Source organism: Phasianus colchicus, chromosome 2 (genome assembly GCF_987193195.1).
Source record: "Phasianus colchicus chromosome 2, bPhaCol1.hap1.1, whole genome shotgun sequence".
Taxonomy (NCBI): Eukaryota; Metazoa; Chordata; class Aves; order Galliformes; family Phasianidae; genus Phasianus; species Phasianus colchicus.
In genome coordinates this window covers 20,738,348-20,759,472 of record NC_143437.1, presented here as the reverse complement: position 1 = coordinate 20,759,472, position 21,125 = coordinate 20,738,348, and the positions used below count along the sequence as shown (strand labels likewise).

General features: G+C 36.7%; 1 protein-coding gene across 7 annotated transcripts in view; it reads left to right on the top strand.

The window, feature by feature from the left end:
- The window catches only part of KCNK2 (potassium two pore domain channel subfamily K member 2), a 127,644-nt gene that overhangs the window by 71,870 nt on the left and 34,649 nt on the right, over nt 1-21,125 (top strand). The gene's annotated exons all lie outside the window — the stretch shown is intronic.

Sequence of the window (21,125 nt, the reverse complement as noted above, 5' to 3'; positions counted from 1 at the left end):
ATGAACACTGTGTTGGTGGGCAGATTCATATCCAAGAGCTTACTCTGAGGCTTCTGCTGCATTCAGGAAGGTCTAAAGCTGTAGGGTGATTTGTCCATGATCACAAGCCCACTGAGTTATCTGCATCCTTTCTGCACATAAGAGCCACTGTCCCTCTGGGCAGGTGTGAGCAGGAACAGCATTTGACCTTTCAGTTTCTTCCCCTTGACTAGAATATAGTGCACATGGTAAACAGTTCAACAATGCAGTGTAGCTCCCAAGTCATAGAATGGGCATCCACAAAGGGGACTGGAAACTTGAGGAAGAAATCAGATGAAAAAACTTAAAATCTACATGTCTAGAATAATGTGTAAGGAGCTGTCATGTTGTTGTAATTATTATATATGTACAATTTATATGCATGTTTTGATGAAAGGTGTGTTCTTTTTATGTGCTTTTATTTCTTTGTTATGTACAATGCATATGTACTATATTTTTGTATATTTACATACCTGCATATATATATATATCTGTATAAATATTGCATGTAGGTGAAATATTTTTTTCACATCCAGAATAACTAAGCCACAGTTTAGTGACAGCGAAGAGTAAAATTCTGACCTTACTGAGGTTACCAGCAAACTTACTGATTTTTAAATATTGAAAAATTTAATTTTATCCCATTATAATGAAGGAAAGCAAAAGCCTTGAAAGGATATCTTTACAATCAGTCTCATTACTGTCTTCTGACAGCATGAAGCTTGACATTGTAAGTTTATTGTCTATTTTAAAACTGCATGTTTATTAAAACTGGCAACACATTTTGCACTTCACTATGGTTTATTTCTAGATTACTTATTTTTTACTCTTCAGGATATTTTAATTGGAGCATGTCATTGTAAGTGTCCATGGTACTGTAGAAAGTGCTTAATGTTTTCAGTTGTGGATAGGGATAAAAAAGTATGAAAATTGTTCAGGGACTTAATTAATTCAAACATTATTTTAAAGCAGTGGAACATTTTGTTTCACATTTTATTTCATTTCTAAATAAAACTTTAAGGTCTTTCTAAGTCAAAATGTTTCCTGATTTAATTTATTGAACTGATTCTACTAAAACATGTGTGAGTCCTGTGTGGAGAGAGGGCCATCTGCAAATGGATCCAGCCCTGTGATCCACAGTCCTCAGGAGACAAGATAACCCAATAGGAAATACATTTGAAAATTAATATTTCAGGTCATTTCTTCAAACCAGAGTAGTCAAAATCAGATCACACCAGTCAACTGTAAATATGTATTTCAGGTTTTTTGTGATACAAAATATGAGAAAATGTAGGAAAAAGTCTTCTGAGAAATATTTAGGCTTTGGAGCAACAGTGCTTTTCATCAGAAAGCCTTCTGATGAGAGTTCCTGATCAGTTGCAGTTTTGGGCTTTTATTCTTAGGATCTCTGGATTGTGTGTGTACGTCACAGCTATTGCAGTTTGGCATTGTCTTGCTGCTGTGAGCCATCTTCCTGGTGGTTCAAAGGGCTTGTGATATGACAGAAAAGTGCAGCTGTCATGAAAAGCCTTTAGAATTGTGGATCTCCCAGGATAACAGCAACAGGCCTAACAATTGACTGTATTTTCCCTTACTCTTTACATTATGACATGTCATCAACTGCTTTTGTGTCCAGAATGTGATCTTTTCATATCTGAGTAACCTTTTGAATGTGAAAGCATTCCTTCCAACTTGGGGGCATATGTTTATCCTACAACTTGATATTTCAAATTCTCCAGAGTTTAAGAATGCAGTTTATGAGCATCTCTAGAGAATTGCCATGAGTTTCAGTCAAACGCTACAGATATTCTCTGTGAACCAGGACACGACCTTGTAAATTCATGAAACAACAGAAATAATTTGTAAAAGTGATTTATAAATATGAATGAAATCTTCAAATATTATGTCCTTTAGACTGAATGCCTCAAATAAGTACTTGAATAGAAGAAAAAAAAGGTTGCTTCTCTCCACAGAAAATGATAGCTTTCCAGTGTTGCAGCAGATTCTCTGGATTTCTAAACCTCTTATTATCATGATTTTTCTGTAAAACACACTCCTCCTGCTGATATCTCAGAATCCAAGAAATTTTAGTGAAACCAGTAATTTATTTATGGATTATATTTTTTCCATACCCTTCTTCAATGACAGTACCACTTGCATCCCTAAGATATTTGATTCCTGGGGAGAGAGAATCATAAATAGAACTTTAGCATTTACCTAAGCAACAAGTTACTCTTTTATAGTTACTGTTATTATTGTATCATACAAATTGTAAGCATTTAAGTGAAAAATATTGACCATGCATTTTGATGGCTGTTGGCAGCAGTCCAGAGTCGTCTGTCCTTCTCTCTGCTTTGGATCTCCTATGGGCTGCTGAAAGGCTCTATGGTGGTGACTTGTAATCTGTTGAGAGTCAAAGCCAGCTAGCAAAAGCAGCAGTAACACTGGAGAAAGCAAGAAATGATTACACGTTGTACTGAGGGACGTGGTTTAGTAGGAAATATTGGTGGATGATTGGACTGGATGATCTTAAAGGTCTTTTCCAACATTGGTGATTCTATGATTCCGTGAATGTTAGTTAGATGTTTCCAAAGATTTAGTTAGTGGATTTAGTTGAGAGGTCAGAGTCAAACAGTGTCACATGACTCCATTTAACAGAGAAGATACTTGATAGCTTTTTATACCGAGTCCAAGTAGACTGGTTTTGGCTTTGTATTTGCTACTGTGGAACAGCATAAGATTTGTTTCAAGAACTGACCAGGCTGGCTATTGGTTTGGTTTGCTTAGATGTTTTCACTAGTGACTGTGTTTCTCGATCAAACATGGCTCATCTTGACAAAGAAATGTGAAGCACTGTAATTGCTCTGTGTGTATGGAACACTTTCAGATAGTCCCTAATAGGGAAAAGAGTAACAAAGGATAATAGGAATGCTGACATTGTTTATGGAATATGTTGTTGCATTGTTCATTGAGATTCTGCGCATGCTGCTAAGCGCAAAATATACTTGTTTTTTTCTACCAGAAAGTGCCTTATTCAGACCAAATGTCCAAGGAGAAGAAAAAAGAGGATTGAGAGGAAAAGTGTGGGGAAAAAAAGGGTAACTAAATAGTAAAGCTGGAGCTAGCGCTGAGGAAGTGTGGAAAACAATCTTTCTGTCTCACCTTTTTATTGTAAGGGTTCATCATTGTTTCTCCAAGTACATTTTTATCCTCTAGATTATTTTCTTCAGTAGATAGCTTAACTTGGGAACAGGCAGATAGTTTCCTCTCTCCAGTAATTTGTATTTCAGGTCCTGATAAAGCTTCCTCTTGGCAATAGGGTCGGAAATTAAACCCCTCTTTCTGCAATTTAGAAAAATAAACAGAAAAACAAAGTAGACGTACTGAGGTGTAGCACTTAGTGGTCTCTCTCACAAGTGACTGCTGCTCTAGCATATAAAAAATGTCAGACTCTGTGTCATGAAATCTCCTACAGATCTTCATTTCAAATAGCTGTACTGTTTCTGCTTCTACTCCAGCCAGTCTGTACTGACTTTTTCAAGCATCACAAGCAGAAATATTGCAGAGGGAACTTATTTGGATTCCTGGAAGATAGAGTATCTTGAATAGCCGTTGTGAGCATGTCAGGAATGCCAACAACCTCACCTGCAGCTGTAGTTTCCTGGAGCACATCTTTTCAAACAGAACTGTGTCTACAGAGGAGTGAGTTCATGGAGCTTTGTGAGTACCTAGCACAAGGATACTTGGCAGCTGTATTGATGTCCAAGCATAGTTGTTAATAGCCTCCTACAAACCAAAAGGGGAAGAACATATCATTTCTTTTTGTTCTTTTTTCCTCTTTTTTTCACCAGCTCTTGACTTTTGAACCTGGACTTCTCATTGTCACTTGAAGCTGGACCTCTAGTCTAGTTCGATTATATCTGAGTTTTGCTTAGCTTTACATAGCTAGCTATGGAAATATTGCTATGTTGGTTGGGTCTGAAGCCTAGTAACTATTACAAAGTGCAAAGGAATGTGAATCTATTTTGTTGTTGTTGTTAAATTAAAAAAATAAATAAATGAAGGGAACTATTTGTGAATATTTATGTTTTAGGGAACAGTTGTGAACTGCAAGCAGCTAGAACACTGAAAAATGCTTAATACATTTGACTGCAAATCCGAACTTGATTTTTTACTTTGAGATTTGCAATTAGTTATGCAGTTTCACTGTAAGGAATATCTTTTTTTTTCCTGCCATTTTCCCATTGCCTGACCCCAAGCTTTTCTTGTGAAGTCAAGGTATTTCATAAACTATTATTACGTTGCTTATTTATTTAAAAAGAAAATAATCCTGCCACTAAATCTGTCCCTTCTGGTGCCATTTCATTGCATTTTTGAAATACAGAGTAAAAGAATAATGTCTTGATAACTAAAATATCCAAAATATATTTGTTGTTACAAAAGGATAAATATTGTTGATAATCAGAATGTATTACTTATTATGTCAGATTATCATGCAGGTAAAAAATTGCAAGTGATGCTGCAAAATGTGTTCCCTTAGTTCAAAAAAATAACAAGTATCACAAACTGATGTTAGAGTAGTTTTTGTTTGTTTGGTGGGTTTTTTTGTTTGTTTGTTTTGTAGCTGCATTTGCCACCAAGGAAGAAATGTTTTTTTCTGAGCTTTTCATGTGGTGTCACATAATTTCAGTAAAACAAAAATAATAACTACATTAAAAAAAAAAAAAATCAGCCCTTAATTGTTAAGTCTTCTTAGAAATTTGCCCTCCAATAGCTCACAAACAAAAGAAAGTGCTCAGATTATCTGAAATGCTGGTTTTAAATCAGTTTGAATTAGCTGCCTCTTAAAACTTTTGTGCGGATATATGGATTTCTATTTCAAAAACTTCTGCCTTCAGCCTTTCTTTTTAATTGGTTTCTGTTGTTTCTGCATAAGAAATCCACATCCACTATACAACATTAAGAACCACATTTTGAGAACTGAAGCAGAACAAAGTCATGGGAGTATTGCACCTTAGTTATTTTCAAAAGCAGAGGCTATTGAAGATGAGCTTAAAAAATTCATTTTGAAAGATGTCTCCAATTTGCTGATCAGAATATAAATGCTGGGATTTCTATGGCTTGTGTGATAGAAAGGGAAACGAGGGAAAGCAAACATGAGAGTAAAGTGCAGGTGCCAAGGTGATTGAAGAGAGAAGGGTAATGAAAACCTCCTGAAAGTAAATAACATAAAATATATTTGCCCCAAAAGTATTCTGATGTGTGATTTCCCCCACCATAGCAGTGTTTAGAAATACATTTGGGACTGTGGCTTATGTGAGCTTAGTTGCATGGTGGACACTGAAACATAATGGCTTTTGAGGATCTGTTTCTCTGAAGAGTCATTAACTCAAAATCATCTTCTTTGGCTTCTTTTCCAAAGCAAGTAAGCTTTCATTGAAGTAGAGTCATAGATGTTGTCCTCTTCATGTAGCCTGAACGCATGTCCAGGTTTCATATAGCTCTGAGAATGTATGTATATAGGGGAAAGCTGAGTATAACCAGCTGATAAGACCAGCTGCAGAGCAATGCAGAAAATAAGCGGTTAAGAGTTATGATCTGGTATTGCTGGGGAATGAAATGGGAATGCTCCTTCCATCATTTACTCTGCCTCCCCAGGCAGAGTCCCTCACTGCACTGAAAGCTTTTGCTGTCATACAGTGATTTCACATCTGCTCACAAAGTGTGTTAAATATGTATATCTCACCTGACTAAATGTCAACAGAGATGTTTGGTTTAAAAATATCTCTGAAAAATCTCTTCAGAATTCCTTCTTACTCTATGTTAGTACTGTGCTTACCTTCCCTTCCTCACACTGTGGCTCTAAAGAAGCTTGAGCTAAAATTGTTTCTTCATCTCTCTTTTTTCCAACCTATTTTTTCTCTTGTAATTCTTTTATTGCTCCTGTAAAGAATATGACCCAGTTATTGGCTGTTGACAAATAGTGGCTCACCTGTGCTCTGTGGATTTGACAACAAAATTCACCAAATATTTCATCTACTCTGAGCTTTGTCTTTTCCAGAACTATAGAGACTAAGCCAGATTTCCTCCTCAATTATTTCTCCCAGGAACAGTGAGCAGAGAGTGTATTACCACTGTGCCCTCAATTTTCTCCTGCATTTGTTAAGACAATGCAAAAGAGGGTTTATCTGATCCTGATGGTGAAGAAAAAATAGTTGGACTGCATGAGGTTCCAAGGCAACAAATTAGGATAAGACTGCTGGGAGTAACAGAGCCTGGAAAGTGGTTTTGGAAGGACCTTGGTGAACAGCTGAAAAGAAACTACATTAGATGAAGAGCTCAGTCAAAGACTGATATTGAGGGGTTGTATATGAGAAAAGGCATGAGCTGAATGAACGAAAAGAAGGTGAGCATCACTGAACCAAAAGGCTGAGAACAAGATACCAAGTGTTCCCAGTGCATTCCGAAGTAGTCAACAAAGCTGACTCTAAATCATAGAATCATTGAATATCTAGAGTTGGAAGGGAGACATATGTATCACTGAGTCCAACTCTGGGCTCCACACAGGACCACCCAAAAATCAGACCCTCTGTTGAGAGCGTTGTCCAAATGCTTCCTGAACTTCAGCAGTTTGGGGCCTCATCCACAGCCCTGGGCAGGCTGTTCCAGTGCCTGGCCACCCTCTCTGAAAGTTAATGAATGCAAGTTTATGAGATGACAGAGATTATGGGAGCTTTAATTGCATATATAAAAACTATTTTTCTTCTGGCCCCTTTGTGATACACAGGTGTCTAATAAGTTGGAGACACTTGCATGTTCTGTGGGCCACAGATCTGATATTTCTTGTGATACTATTCAAATTATTAACTATGTTGGAAAAGCTTAGGGTGATACAGCATCTGAGTAGTATGAATGTTCAAGAGAATTTGTTGACCTGGCAAGGTTTAGGAGAAGAAATTTTGCTGTAGTTGGTACAAAGTGATGCTGTATCTTGAGGTAAGCTGGTAGCATCAGTGATGTTCCATATTATCTTTTTTTTTTTCACTGTTCTTTTTGCATTTTTTTTAGTCTTTTTATCCCAATTCCTGGAACTAAAAACTACTTTTCTTGTAAAATTGAGTTTGTAAAGATGTTTGTACTTGGAAAACTTTTTCCTGCTGCCTGGAATGTTTTCAAAATTTATGTGATTTCATTAAAACATGGCTTTGTCAAAATAACCTTTTTAATTTCACTGATAAACTTCCACCCATGCAGCACTGATGATTTTATTTTAGCATGGTGTCTATTTCCTTGCAAAGCAAGGAGTTGTACCATTTTTACAGTTCAGTGTTCTTGCACATTCTTACCTCTTAATCTTCCTTTTCCTCAGAAATTGCAAAGAAATTCCCGGCTACCTACCTTTCTATTCCTTTTCTGTATCTTCAACAACTTCCTAAAAACTACACTTAGCACAGTTCTGCTTAAGTCTTGCTATGAAGTAAAAATCTCAGTTTGTCAGTTGTGACACAGTCCCCAATTTACACTGCAAATGAGCACTGAAATTTTCACAGCTTACTCTGTTAAAGCTAGTGTGCTAATGGAACTGGATTTTGTTTTCTTTATTTAGATTTCTCACCACCAGCTGATCACTGTAGAGTTTCTGAGCCTCCCAATCATGTTCTTTTTAATTTCCAAGTTATAAAAGCTTGTTGCTATCAATAAAGGAAAGGCTGCCAGGAAGAACCACTGAATACAGTTACACTGTTTGCAGAATGTTAGGATGAATGAAATTATTTCCTGCTTTCCTTTTTGTTTATTTTTATAATTGCATCAGAAATGGTGCAACTAACCACAAGAACCTCAAATCCTGTACGCAAACAAGAACTACGGGATACTGGAAAATTCAGGAAAAAAAAGTAAACATTTTGTCCTTTTTTTCAACTGAACAAGAAGTCACAAAATTGGAACCGCTGCGTGTGTAGTGATTAGAGGCCAAAATAAAAGCACCTATATGCAGTGTGTACATCCCAACAGGATGAGCTGTTTGTAAATTCTGCTTTAAGTGCGTTAAGCTGTTTACCATGATATGCTACTTTGTTTTCAGCTGTTTGCACTTACTCTTTAGTTGAGCTGCTAACCAAAACCAGCTTTTGAAAAGGGAAGGGCAGCCATAGTCAATACCAGCTCTTTTATTTGTTTATTTATTTGTTGTGTGACCCAACAATATATTTTTAGCATGTTGGGCAGTAACCTTTATTGAAAGTTAAGCTGACCATTTCAGCTGGGATTCCTGCTTCCTAATCACTTTAGAAAGCAAGGTACTTATTAGGTGCCTTTAGCAGAAAAATTTTGGATTCTGAAAGTTTGAATGTCTCCCACTGAGTGGCTTTGCAAACTGGCCAAAACTTAAAAAAGTATATTCTTTCATACTAGAAAAGGGCCTGCCCACTGTATGCCTTCATCTGTTGCTTGTTTGTTTTATCCTGTTGACCTGAATGTAGGTAGTAGTTGTTTTTCCTCCTGCAAACTAAGATCTGAAAAAGATGAGTTATGTTGTACAGAGGCTGTGTTTAATGCATAGATCGTGCACTCGCAATCCCCAGGTGTGCCTCTGGGTGCTCTGGCTGGCCTGGGGAAGTAATGAGTGCTCACAGAGAACAGCTGGGGCTCGGTATTCCATTGCTGTAGTTACTGTAGAACTAGCACCCAACAAAGATGGGTCAGTTGGTCAGGTTAGGCTTTCTCTTCACTCAGTTGCATACTTGTGAACTGTGATGGAGCATCCCAATCACTGTTGCCTATGTTTGAGCCATCTGTCAGTAGGTGTGCTTGCCATATGCACCATTGAGGAGATATATTTGTAGGCTGCATCTAGACTGGGAAGATGGCTATGGTATGAAAATATCTAAAACGCTGTTGAAGGAACTGGCAAACAAGTAAGGATATTACATTAGTGTGTTTTATAGACACCTTGTTAATCCGAAAGTGAGGTTTGCCATGGACTTGAGACTGTTTAAGTTTAGTTTGATTACATTCCTCCTCATGTAAAACATGTTTTTTGGCGTTACTATTAATTGTAGAATGTGTGTGGAGAAGCACAGGATAGAGAACATGCTTCTATGAAATTACAAAGTGGTTTCCAGTTCTATTTAAAACAAAAAATAAAAAAAACCACATACAGTGTCTGTAGTGGACAAGCTGAGTAACAGCCTGAAGCAGTGATTGAGCACCTGGTGGGAAGGCAGGGACAACCCAGGGGAGCTCAGGTGCACGCTATGTACCTGAGCGATTGCACCTGGTAGAGCCAGGATCCACCCCTTCGCAGACCTCATTTAAGAGTTGGCAGTGGAGGTAAGGGTATCTTGCTGGAGATCCCTATGCACCTGAGGCTTTCTGAAAGTAAGCAGTTTCTTTTCTTTATTCCTGTGCCCACGGCTATTGAACTCGAGTAAATCCTCACTTACTGCAGTGTAGGACCTTGCTACTCTGCTGTCACTGCTGCACTTTGCATCACGTTAGAGTGTATTAGGCATCTAATCCGTGTAACCTTATGTGAAGAAGTAATTCTTAAACTGGGTTTATGGGTTATGTTTCAATGATATTTTGAAGATATTTACTTTTTTTCAAAGTATATGGAAGGGAATTTGTACTGACAGCCTAGAAGGGCTTAAAGGTTTCTTGAAGTGAGCAGTTGGTAATATAACATCTGATGTGTTGTGCCACTGGTGCAACAGGGCATCTACTAGTGCTTCATAAATATATGTATATATTATATACGTTGAGAGATTTCTGCATATTTTATACTTCTCCTTATTTTCAGTGTCTTGGTTCCATTACAACAACAAAAGGCCACAAAAAAAAAAAGGGAAGCTGAGTAAGAATATCATATTTTTTGCAACATCTGGATCAATCGCTGGAACTGTAAAAAAAACAAAAAACAAAAAAAAAAACAAGGTGTGCTGCTGCAGGCTTGGCTTGCTCACATCTCAGTTTGGGTCGGATGTCTGTATTTTTCATTAGTATCTTTTTATGTTCACAGTAATATAGATTTAATCCATGTGTCTAGTTTTTCAGATAAAGAGAGTAAAATGTTTTAAAAACTGATTTAAACTGCTAATACAAGTGCAGATAAGTGAAAAGGTTATGTTCTGATGACTTAAAAAATATATATATATTTATTTAAGAGGAATTAGGTGGTGAACAGTGCAGATGAGTTCTGTGTTTGTTCACCAGCTGCCCTTTCCTGGCCGCACTGGTTTTGACAAATGAATCTTTCAGTACTTTTCCAGGTGTGAATAAAATGGGCTGTAACTAATAGAAAGATAACTATCTGCTGCATGTAAACTAATGTGGGGTAGTAGAACTATTAGCCTGTGAAGTATATGATAAGTAGTGTTTTGTTTTTGAGATGTTCTTCTGTGAGAACGTCTTGTGAAATTTTAGTCTGGAGTTGCACAAGAGAGTGGTGAATAATGTAATTTTCTTTTAGTTAACTGACATTCTGAAAGTCACTCTGTTCTAGCTGAGGCTGTCTGATTGGTGTGATTTTGTTTTTCTCTTTATTTATTTAGTTTGTAGGAGAAGCAGTGAGCAGTATTGTTTGATAAGAGTTCAGCTTTGGCTTTTTGGTTTTGCGAGGGGAAATCTGCAGACAGCTTCACCATTGTGGCTTCATTAGAGATGTGCTTTTCTCCCTGTTCTGTGCATGTGGGATTCTGATGTTTTTCTTGCTGGACTGGTAACCAGAGCCAGGATAAGAGGTTACTTTGTATCAACATCTTTATGTTCCATACGAACTGTGTGAATTTGAGCCTCACTTGTTGGACAGGAATTTGATGGTAATTGTCCCAGTGAAGATGTCACCTGTAGCTATCCTTAGTCAAAACCACCTGAAATGGGTAATTCACTGTGTGCAGGTACTCTGCATGGAAGTATCAGTTTAATATTTAGTTGACTAGATGGGAACTATCAAGGAATGTGAGTAGGAAAAATCTTTTTGCATTTTATAAAAATACTTTAATTCTCAAGATTAGAATTCTAATTCTGTTTTATTCCTTTAAGGTTTGAATGAAGCTCTTTTTATTTTTCTCTTCCACAGAATATGGTATTCTTTTCTATAAAATGCGTGTCTTAAGTTCTAACATCCAGTGTTAAAGCTAGATTTGGTTAAGGATAATGTTATTTGAAAACATCAGTGGTGTTTCTTATCTCCCAGAATGTCATGAAGATGCCTCAAAATGTAAGAAAAGAATTGTAAGAAAAGGGAGGAGTTAGCTATGTCGCTTTTGGGTCCTCTCTGGTCTCTGATGGCTGGACTCCAACTGTAACTACTGAATAATTTACTGCTGTCATCACTTCTTACTACAGAGGTTTCCTTAAATCTCTTTTACTTTCTCCTGCCATGTAATCTGAATTAAATACTGATCAGGAATGGTTCAATGAAGCTTGCTGGGCTGACAAACTCTTTTCTGTAAGATTGTACAACTTATTTTAGTCCACAGAAGCTTGCTTTTGGTTAAATTATTTATTTGTATCCTAGTATTTTGTTAACCCTTAAGAAGCTTCACTATATGAAGAGACTACAGGGTGGGGGGGAAGTTTTCTCTTTTTACCTATGGTTGCTGCTGCTTGTCTGAATTTAGACTATTTTAATTAATGAGTTTTTTCTTCTTAAACATATAGTGCTTAGCCATATTGAGACTCTCACTAGTCATAGTGAGAATTATTTATTGTCCTGCAAATCTTCCAGCCTTCATTCTTAAATTATGTAATTGGGTCATGTGTTGGTCATGACTTATCTGCATTCTTTGGGTAGTATGGCACAAAAGCAGCTATGAGGGAAAACATGGATAACCTCAGTTCATGTGCCTTTGAGGCTTTTTGCTGTGTGCTGCATCGCAGCAAACAAACGATTGAGGAACCAGTGTGGTGCTTGCAATATGTTGTTTGAATCCCTTGACTGCTCTCCTCCTTTGTCAGTCTTGCTGATTTAGGCACAAGCTCTGTGCAGCTGTAGTACCAGCATGAGCAAGTATCCCCATTGTCTGTTTTGATCACTGTTGTGATCATCAATGTGATGACACATTAGATGATACCACACAGTATGTAGCTATAATTGCTAAGTTTAGTTATGGAACCAAGAAAAATTCCTTCATCAAGGAATCCATATGTTTGTGTAGACTTAGTCTAATTTCACATGGTAGTTGAATAATAGCTTAAAAAACAGCCTAGTTTAAGAAGACTAAAATCTGTTTTTCAGTATAATGGTGGATTTTTTAACACTGCTTGATAATTTTTTACTTAAATAAGGGCAGGTGAAATCAGAAGCTATTAGAGCCTATGACTCTCTGCTTTTTAAGTAACATTTCTAAGGTATTTAAGGTATTCCCTCTAGGAAGCTACATCCATGATTCTAATAGCTTAAAAAGGTCTTTGATTACATACTGCTAGCACCCACTCTAAAATTGCACCAATTTGACCTGCTGGCACTCTGAGTCTAATTTTAGATTTGCTTTTTGAAATCTGCCAGTGTCATCACTAGGTTAAGCCCTTTCTCCTCTTGAAATGGATCTGAAGATGCTAATTCATGCATTGCAGTGCTCCTGTGGGAGGCAAAGGAACTTCTGCTCTCTGGCTCGCTCTGTTCTTTTCCTCACATAAGAAAGAATAGTGAATGTGAAAGGATATAAATTAGAGGGTGTAAACCTTGCTCTACATTTGGACTCTGTAATTGGAAAGTGTAATTCTTCAGCCTGAGGAAGGAGAACCTCTCTGACCATGTATCTGTTTGCTCTCTGGGTGAGCACTGGCTGCAAAAAATGTGATTTCTAGATCAAGAGGTCATTATCTGATTCATTGCTCCATTATACACCATCACAACTGAGAATTTTTTAATTTTTTGATATCTCTTTAAGGAGTTTATTGATATTCAACAGAGCCCCAAAGTGATATTTTCTTGTACTGCACAAAAAAAAAAAAAATAGTTTTGCATTTTTCTGAAATGCTGTATTTCTGTGAGGTGATCTCTCTTCACACAGATAATCTGCAAATCTATAAATTTGTAATGGCTCATTCTTATTAATATATCATTCATCCTTGTAAATAGCTTTTAAGTCTGCACTTGCAATTGTTGCTGGCAAAATAATTACCCTGAACTTTGCTGAACCTCTGAGTGCTGATTAGTATTGATTGAATTGTTCAGATTTTTTATCTATAAATATGAAATACAGATTAGATATTTAGCTAAACTAATAGTCCTTTCGTCCGCTGTAAGTCTGAAGATTTGGAGAATTGAATATTCTGTACTCTTCATTTTTAATCCTGAAGCCTTGAAAACATGCTTTTCTAAGGATTGGATGAAAGGAGCAGTAGCCAGCATGATTCTACTGCAGTAAACAGAGAAGAAAGGAATTGATGTCATCAGAAATGCATACACTTTAACTGAGCAATTGCTACTAGGAGGGTGGGAATATCAAAATACAGATATTTTGATGCTGAAATGAAAGATTTAAAGATATGTAAGTGCTACAGAAGCTGTGGTGTTAGCAATAGTGGTTTTGTTAGGTCTGACAGAAAGAAGAGGAAAAACCATCTGTATCCTTCTACTAATGCAGCTGATTTTGAGCTAGCACGTGGGGCATGGTACCAACATTTTTCTTGCTTTTTATTTTTGTAGATGTATTGCAGGAGCAACAAACATTTGCATGGACAGATTCATTACTTGAATGTGAGAGATTGAATTTTATGTTGAGGAGTACAGTACAAATTTGGGATTTTGTGCAGTACATTTCTTTGGTATGAAAGAACATGACTGCAGAGAGTGAGGATCGTGCTCCATCTGAAGGGCGAAGCTGCAGGAACTGGATTTGGCAGATGAATCAAACTCCAAGATACTAGAGATTATAATAGGAAAAATAATTTAGAGTTCTAGGTTAGGCTTTCTGTTTCGTGATGATGATTAGAATTAAGTAATGAGCCAATTACTTTTCTATAAAAAGAGAGAACATTTGTAGGGAAAGGCACCTTAGTAGAGGCACGCAAAACAGCTGGAAGAACAAAATTTTTTGGGCATAGCTGAGGAAGGCCCTATTTAGCATAAATATTTTTCTTATTGTGGCAAATACTCCACTAACAGGCATTACCTTTTTTTTTTAAAATCACAATATCTCACTATGTTCTTCCATTTTTTCTGACTATGGAAGTGCTATTATTATGCCTTTCTAGGACATGTTTGTACCATGCTGGAAATACTCAAACTCATGTCCCCACTTTCATAGTAAAATGCTTTAAAATGTTTATTGTTCTTGCTTAATTCTAAAAATGAGATTTTCATAATGATATGCTGATGAATCATTGTACAAATATCAAGTATAACACTGACAGTGGAGTTGTAGACACTCATCTATGCTTCTCATTTCTCTCTTTTTCTAATCTTTAATTACATTTCATATTTGGATATTTAGAGCATCTCAACCTTAGTGATTGTCCAATATTTCTCTGAGCGGTAATTTATAGGGACTAATTTGATAGAATTGTTCTTTCCATAATCAAGAGATCAAGTTCAGAAAAAGTAAATTTAGAGAGATGATTCATAAAAGATAATGAAGCATTCAATATTTGTCAATCAGGACAAATCACATTGCATCAGCTTCCACAGTAGAGACATCCTGTCTGCAGACTCTGGATAGCTGCGAGAGGCTTGTCCTGTACTCTGTCTAGCAGAGAAAGTTATAGGCAAAGACATTTTGTTTCTATCTGTAAAATGGATCAGTAATGGGAAAAGACCCATATTCAGGTCTCATCAAGAAGTTTATCATCTGATTTTTATTTTTATTTTTATTTTTTGAGATGAACCATCTGAATGTTTGGGTAGCATTACACTCTTGCTTTTTTTGAACCCCATGTTTGATGAAAGTGTGCGCATGTATATGTGCATGTAACATCATCCATCATGAAAGCAGCCTGGCAGTCTTGTGCATGTGTAAGTTCCCTTCTAGCCAGGATGCATGCAACAGTAGGCTGTGTGTCTTTGCTGAGGATCCATGCTGTGATGAGCTTCAGAAGGGCAACAGATGGAGGCACTCAGGGTCATGTTGGATGGTGCCCTGGGCAGCCTGAGCTGGTGGGGGGCAGCCCTGCCCACGGCAGTGGGTTGGAACTGAGAGGGCTTTAAAGTTCCTCCCAACCCAAACCATTCTGTAATTCTACATCATGCCAGCTTGCCGTTCGCTCCTGCAATTGTAAGATGGCTTGTGTGCTGGGTGTAAAGGTAGAACTACATTATTGTCATCCTGACACGCATCCAGGAAGTTCAGAGTTTTTCCAAAAGAGAAATTTGTGATCTACTTAATGCGCATCTCTATACAGCTGGGATATAGGAATGATGAATTGAAAGCTGTCACAAGATGTGAAAGCTTACCAGATGCTTGTTAGAACAGCATGTTGTTAAGTAGTCATGCAGAGACAGGATGGAAACTGCAACAGCAGTCCTCCATGAAAATGCTCCCACAGATATTTTTATTAACTGGTGCAAAAAAAAAAAAAAAAAAAAATTAAAAAAAGGGAGAAAATGGAAAAGCAGCTGGGATGGTGAATACTTGATTGATGAAGGACTGTTGGATGCAGAATACTGCAAAGTGTGCTCCACCTCTGAGGAGCTGGAGTTATGCCTGTGTTATGCCTGTCTGGCATGTGGCTTTTGGAGAATTTGCAGAGAGGAGGCACCTACTGCAAGCATCAAGCTGGAACGTTCTCTCTGAGCTGTCTGGAAGCTCAGTAGGCGTTCTTCATCCTGTTCTGGTTGTTCTCTTAAGCTTACTCTCTCAGATGGAATCTTATCCAGCCGTGAACTTTTAAAAATAATAAATTTGTGAAAGATGTGGTTAAAACATTGGATACATAGTCATAGTGATGATTCTGAGGGCAGAAGATGTGCTTGTTTTGACCAGTGGATTTAGTGTTTCCTAGCTCAGATTTTTCCACTCTTTCTTCTCCTTCTCTTTATGTGATAGTGATGTGTACTTTCTGTACTCATGATCTTTTGTGTTTTCTGTGGAGTGTTACTTGTTAATACAAATCTAAATACATTAGAAAAAATAATATTAAAAAAATCACTTTCAAACTGGCTCCATTTTAAAGATAGTTTTACTGAAGCAACCACTGTGTTGCATAGCTTTACAGTTCAGTACTTCTCCAAAACAGTGCCATTCTACTTTTCTCATTAAGGTATTAATTGAGTATATCTTGATACTGCTTCAGTGCTCTCTGCTCTTCATTGTCCTTTTATGTACATGTTAAAATTCTACTTTTTTAATGGAAATAATGTTTCCATTGACTTAGTGTCTTTCAGAGCATGCAGGTTCAACAGTCAGCTACTACTGATGGTTCAATTGCAGTGCAAACCTATTATATTTTAGATGCCTTCCACCAAATCCAATGACTTGGATAGATGCATAGTTGCTGCCTTGAGACCTCTATGGTACTTTGAGTGCAGCATATGCTGCCTCAGCTAAAAATGTAGGAAGTCCAACCTGTTAAGGTTCTTCTGCATTAAGAGGTTTCAGGTCTACCACTTCAACAGTGAAATGGTTTAATTCTTGTTATGTTGTCACAGGTATTCCTATAACATATCTCAGCTTGCTCAGAAATACTAGGATTTAAAATATTCTCACAGGAACACCAAAACATCTCCAGAAATATATGCCTTGTGTGTTTACAAAAATATATATATATTTCCTGATGTTTGGGTACAGTACCATGGATCAGTCATTTGCTAGGGAGAGAACTGTATAAGAAAACTGCATACAGTACATACAGTGAACTTTAATGGATCTACATTTTGTGAGGCTTGCAAGTTTGTTGTGCTTCTCCAAAGGGGAGGAAGAGTGTGGAAGCACATGAAAGAAAGCTTGCTTAGTAACCTCAGGTGGAGAAACTTACACCTTTATTCTTCCTGCTTCTGAATTCCTCTCTTATTCCAGCCTTTTCAGTCAAGAGTTTCTGTGACACTTGGCTGGAAGATTCATATTTCTCTTTAGTGTTGGATGATAATGAAGGACAGCAGGATGATGGTAGATGAAGCCAGAAACAATAATGTTGATGGTAAAATCAGATGAAGGTGAGTGACCAAAGCTTGTCCTTTGTGCCTACCTAAAAATGCTTTAGAAAAAAGTGGTCTCTCTAAGGAAGAGGAGTGGAGTTAGCAGTGTGTCCAGTTTTCTTTTTACAGCATGAACAATGTGGAGGAATTTTAAGTACTTGAATTTGCTTATAAGAGCTCCTAGGGAATTATCTGTGTTGTCATATTTTTAATTAAGTTTATTACAGAACTTCCAAAGACCAGAGTATATACTCCAATATCCAATTTGGAGCTCTATTTTTTTTTTTTTTCATGTTAAGCTAAAGAATTTTGCATTTTTTTTTTTTAATTTTGCAAATCTGCTTGGGAGTAGTGGGGGGGTTAAAAGGAAGGAGATGATAACAGAGAAACAGCCATTTCAAGGAATGTGCAACTTCTTTTTTCCAATCCTAAAAATCTGATTTGGATGCTTACAGGTCTGCCTGTGTCCTAAGATACTGATGCCCAATAAGAATAAATTTCTTGTTTATTTGTTGCTTAAATATTTCAGTATGCAAGGAAAAGATGATTAGAGAAAACTTCTGGTCCTGAAGGTATTTGTATGTGGAGACCATCAGCCATCTGTATTTCCTAGCTTAAACTGTTCAATTGAATTTTCAAGGTTCTGGATTCTTGACTCATTGAAACTGACATAAGAGGGTTGTAGGAAATGCTAGTTGTGCACTAATAAACATTTAGAACTCTGTAGTGTTTACTAGTCGCTATGAGTACAGGACTGTATGACACAGCTGAGGCACCAATGTGGTTTTCAGCTGAGAGGATGCACTGAAAAACCCCATGCCAGCATTTGTTAAGCACAGAATGTATTTCTCCACTATAGACATCAGATTTATAAATTTGCAGTTCTTCTGATAGATTAAAATAGCCATCTAGAGGCTACTGTTCAAGAGGGAAGCAGTAGCATTGAGTGGCTTAGTCATATGCAGTAGATGGTTTTTTTTTTTATAACCAAGAAAGAGACAGTTATTTTGTCTATAATACTAAACACAGTTATCTCCAGTTCACAAACTGCTTTGCTTGGTTGGGAACTGGATTGGCATTACCTGTTTAGTAGTTCTGTGGATCAATGCAGCTTGCTAAATGCGTAGTTAGAATTGCCCATATTTTTTTTTTTCCTTTGTGTGTGTATCAATGTGTGCATCTGAAAATTTGCTTGTCTCATGGAAAATAATTCACCTTTAAGGTTATCTCAAAGAAAATTGTGAAAGTGTTCTTGTACTTACAGTTATTCTCATGATTTGAAATTTTCAATTGGGAAAAATCTTGATAAAGGAAGGTGATTCATATGCTCCATGAGAAGCATTGTATGACATCCACGTACCTGAGCATCTCATAATGGAGGTAACTGTATTTTGGTACTCTACTTGCAGAATTCTGCATCCACTATGTGGGGTTATTGGCCAATGTTATCTACCCATGATGAGAATTCTGCCTTTTAAAATTTGATACAAATTTTTCAGTTCTGGATGTATGTGTCTGTCTCTTTGAGTGCAGGGTCATTATTTGGTCTGTTTATTAATCTTTGTATTTTGCCCAATATATGTGGATTCTATGTTCCATATTGTTCATGTGTTTATTTTGCCCATTATATATAGAAAACAGAAGTGTTCACAGTTCAGCCTTCATGTATTTTTGGAAAGGTGTTTCTTCTTTAAATAAACACACCAGCATGCAAGTAGCAGTTGTTGTATTTCTCAAACACTTTGATTTAATATGATCATCTGGAACAGTTTTCTTGATGTGAAGGTATACCTGTTGTGCCTAATTAATTATTTTGTTGCTATGTTATGTGAGTGTAGTAGATTACGTGGAAGAAATGGGTTGCTGTTATGTAGAATACTTGTGTATTTCCTGTGTTTCTTTATCCTGTTTGTGTGAGACCCCAATCTTATGTACATAGGTTGCTCTGAAAGTAATGCCTCCTATTTGATTTCCGTGGGAACTACAAAAAAAAAAAAGTGCAAATAATAGAGCAAATTCTCACTACAAAACACTGTTTTTCAACAGTCACTGTCATTAGCTATGCATTCTCACCAGCGATGAGCAAGAGCCTGCATGCTGCACTTGTAAAAATCTGTATGGCTGTCCAGATCATGGCTTATCCACCACCACTGCCTCACTGTGCTGACAGCCACTATTTGATCTCCAGAAATGTTCGGTTACTGTCAGTGGGTGACACTTCTTTCACGTGGAAGAAATTGCATACCTTTGCTTCGTACACACTTCTATATCAGAAGCTACTCTGGATGCATGCTGTGCTCCAGTATTTAGCTATGAAATAACATAAATTGCCAACAGTTCTATCTGAAAGAACTGTGACTTACAGCTTTTCTCTGAAGAGTCACAAGGTTATGCTGAAAAAACAAAGTGGCATTAAGCAGTTTGTCTTCTGTTTTTGTGTCTGTAGATGAAACTGTGAAACACTAAACTTGTAGGGATTTTTTTTTTTTTACAAGGGTTTCTCATCCTAGGAAAGATGTGTTGGTTAGAGCAGACCATCTTTAAACTTTAGTTAATGATAATTAACTTTGTTGCAAGTAATTAGTTTGTTACAATTGAAGAATTGTGGTGCTCACTTGAATGAATAGCATGCGGTGGAATCAAGTAATTGTAGTAGAAACAAATGAGTTCAGGCTTTATGGGTGGTATTTTTTTTAAGAAACTTTCACTTTTTTTTCCTGTTAGGTTCTGCTCTGCTTCCTTTAGAAAATGAGATCCTGCTTGCTAAAGCAACTGCTGTCACCTGTTTTCAGTAGCAACCTTTTCAGTGGTGCTTCCTTATGAATTAAATAGGAAACAATGTAATTTGCTTACATATTTGGAAACTGGCTACTCTAATTTCCTTGTTCAAGCTGAATGAAAAGAAAGTACTATGATTCAGGAAAAGTGCATTTATTCTTTTTTTTTTTTTTTGCATTGTTTTCCATTTGAGATTATTGTATAGCTTTTGCAAATGTATTTATCAGCTGTACTATTTGGCAATAAATTTGAAGACGTTGCCATGCAACATATTTCTCATTACAAACTCTTCCGCATTGGTAGTTTTGACTATATATGTGTGATTCTTCAGAGTCATGTATTCCTAAATGACTACAAAACCTTTTAGAAAAGAGAGACAAAAATAAGTTGTAATACTCTTCTATTAACCTTGAAGCCTAATGTTTGAGTTTTCACATTGTCCCATCAGGATGGCATGTGGAATAAGCACAACAATAGTGCACTAAATAATAAGGAAAACAAAAAATATATATGTAAATGCCTTATGCGTCTTAAAGACCCAAAGACTGTACATGACTATTGTTGCAGAATAATTCTGGAGTGGGGGGGTGAAGCAAAAAAAAAAAAAAAAAAAAAAAACACATTCATTTTCTGACAAAAGTAATTTTATATAAAAAAGGAGAAAATTTTTGAGAGTGCTGCTTTAAACAGGATTTTTTTCCCAAATATAATGAAGAAATTGAAATTCCATTTATATTTGCTATTTTGAACTGCAAGGACTAATAATGGAATTCTCAATAGCTAAAACACTGAAACATTTCCTTCAACTAAAGATGAGTCTAAGCTACTATTTGCTAATTTCTGTTAGTAATGGATTAGTGGGAACCTTCAGTGAAGCTAATTGTCATGTTCTATTTTGTGGTGCCCTTCACAGCGCTTTAATAAAAATAGAAAATATCAATCTGTTACCTGCAAAAAAACCTATTAAATATTACTTCTCTTATCTCTATTTTACTTCATAATTTTTAAGGTTTTATAAGGTCATAGGATATACTCCTAATGTAAGCATCCTTTTTTTCATACCAAGAGTAGAGTTGTTTAAAAGTCATGAAGACTTATTGTCCTTAGATTGCTTAGCTGTTGTGCTTTTCATATCTCTATAGGCTTTTATAGGGAGAAACACGGTATCATTTTATTCAGGAAATGATTTTCCTTGTTCAGTATTGCCTTTGCTGAAAAGAGATGTTGCTTTTACAAGATCTACTGACGCTTA